Raw genomic sequence first — 2,763 nt, 5'->3', positions numbered from 1 at the left:
ATAAATGAACATTAAATTTATTGCACAAAATTTATTGTTTTCTCTCAATCATTCTACAGGATATATAAATAAAACGTGACTTGACCATCAATTCTGTGAATTGGTACTGTATTCATTATTTCTAATTCAATTTAAAAAAATACAGGTATGATAAATACATATATATCTACCCAATAGAAAATCCAGTCTTCGATGACATTTTCGTCAACGATTCGTTGACGATATTTCCAAAATTGTCATGAACGACAATTTGCATTGTGTCTTGGTAACAAACCAAAAATACTCAAAAAGTGTGCTTTGAAACAAATGTTCACATATTTATTCAAATATAAAATTTTCGATTTGCAATAAATGCAATATTAAAAAATCATAAAATTCGGAATCCGCGTCAAGATTTAAACTGATTTTATTTATACAGAGTGCATTAACGCTCATAAAATGGTAAGTTAGAATATATATGAAGATTAGATTACTTATTATTTGATATGACATTATAAATCATTATAGTTATAATTTTTATACATGTACATACATATGTAGGTTGAAGTCATGGATAAGTTTGAAAACTGCAACATGACGTTTGTGGAATATGGTAAGATTTTAGAAGATTATATTGACTATCTTCAACATTTATTTAAAATATTTTCTTTCTTGTAGAATCCGCAAATAAAGGGAGATCGCCGCCTCTGTCGGCTGCAGTTAGAAGCGGGGCGTGACAAAGCTCGAAGAATATTGTGGCTTGTAGAACATACGTGAGCTTTATATTATAAGTTTGTGGATATAATGTATTTTATAACAAACAATTGACACACGACAACATAAATGACATTGTCTTTAATTGTGCCGTCGATGACAAATAGCAGGACAGTGTCTGTAAAATAGTCGTCGACGAAATAGGGGGTTTTTTGTCTTCAAAGTCGTCGTTGACGACAGCTTACCCTGTCGCCCAAGTTGTCGTGCATGAATACTGGGACACTTGTGTGAAAAAGTCGTCAACGATCCCAAAGGGCTGTCTGCAAAGAGTCGTGAACGAATTGGAAATGTCGTGCACGAGTCATCAATGTTGTCTTGAAGACACTTTCTATTGGGTATGAATGAAATACATATCAATCTTTTTGTAGAAAATTAACTGAAACTGAGGTATGGGGTATTGTAACTCGAGATCAGTTTTACTATACCATAACTTTTGACCGCATTTCTGTAAAATAAACTGTTTTAGCCCGATTCACCGAGTGGTTTCTTAAAATAATAATTTGAGCGGAAGCTGTGGTCGTACCAAGGTAAAAAAATCGGAAAACATAGTTGAAATAAACGAGTTTCATTATGTTATTTTCCAATTAGTGGTTTTACAACACAATGTAGAGCATAATGCTCAAAGGAGAAGTTAAAGAGCACACTTCAGAGTTGAAGTTTCTAATGTATGATTTTTTAATATATCCACTGTATCTGCCTCAAACGGAAGCTGACATTTTGAAACCTGAAAAATTGGGTTTTTTGAATTTTTGCTTTAATCGGGACGCGCAGCTGGATTTCCTTAAAAGCTTATCATTTGATTGTAGTACTCGCGATTTCGCATTTTTTAATGTATAACATGAGGGTGTATCCCTCACAGGATCACAGTAATCTGCGCCCAAACACGAAATTTTTGTGCGTAAATTTTTCTCAAAAACCTATTTTTTTGGTTTAAAATTTAAAAACGTCTTTCGATTTCCGTGGAAACCCGCGTAAATTTAGTTTTTTTACGTTCTTAATCTAACAAGCCACAACGCGTAAAAATCCACCCACTAGATCGGCGGATATGATACCCCTCAAATTTCGAAAATTTGCAAAAAATTATTTTGAAAATATCGCATATTAAAACGCGTTTTGGTTGTGTCAGTTCTACTTAAATAAATAGACCGATACGCGTGTTTAAACTGCGCGAAAACGGATATTTAAAAACTCTCGTAAATCCAGAGATATACTAGATTTTTTCTAAAAATTTAGTGCGATGCTACATCCACGGTTCTTGATGGATCGCATTGAAACGGTATAGAATGATGTATTTTTTAATGGTGATTACTGAAATCGGATGCGCATAAAATGTAAATGAACTTCGCGGAAATTATGACCTTTTTACTGTATTTTGCACCCTAATATGCAGCAGATGCTACATCGTGGCCGCCAAAAAGAATTTGACAAACTGTACATCAAATAAGAGGGATTGATTCGCTGTGTTGGAAAATCGGATGCGCATCATGTCATTTTCGTAATTACGCGGTTTATATGCGTCTCACATGTTTTAATATTCAATATAACATTATTTTAACGTTATGACACAACTGGAATTCCTTGTGATTTAATATAAGGTTATAATAATAGTATCCAATAGGAAAACTATAAGCGAAAAATTTGTTACAACGGAATATCATCATTATTGCGTGAAATTTTGACGAAAATGCCGAAGAACTCAAACATTTTTTCTCCATCTTTTCCTATAAAACCATAAAAAAATAAAATTAGAATAATATGATTTTAATTTTTTCGTAATATTTTCTTCGTATTTTTGCAAATAACATAAATACTATAGCTCCAACCTACACAACTTAGGTTTCATTTTATTCCTCAAAATGTCTGGATGCTGTTATAATTTTTCTATATATTTTTCGTAAGTATGAGCGCTATTGTTTCAAAAATATGTTTGTAAATACGTGAAATTATTTAACAAATTTGATTTTTCGCGAATCCATTAAAACTTTGCGATTATTTTTTTCATCATCGCAA

At 32.2% G+C, this 2,763-nt stretch overlaps 1 long non-coding RNA gene across 1 annotated transcript; it reads left to right on the top strand.

Moving 5' to 3' along the window:
• Window positions 1-303: 303 nt before the first annotated feature.
• LOC141397242 (uncharacterized) lies at window positions 304-823 on the top strand. Its single transcript, XR_012411337.1, has 3 exons — window positions 304-441; window positions 541-592; window positions 658-823. It is a non-coding gene; the product is annotated as an uncharacterized lncRNA (long non-coding RNA).
• The last annotated feature ends 1,940 nt before the right edge of the window (window positions 824-2,763 follow it).

This window comes from Musca autumnalis, unplaced genomic scaffold (genome assembly GCF_047663935.1).
Source record: "Musca autumnalis isolate F117 unplaced genomic scaffold, ASM4766393v1 scaffold_3, whole genome shotgun sequence".
Lineage (NCBI taxonomy): Eukaryota > Metazoa > Arthropoda > Insecta > Diptera > Muscidae > Musca > Musca autumnalis.
This window is presented reverse-complemented; position numbering and strand designations above follow the sequence as displayed.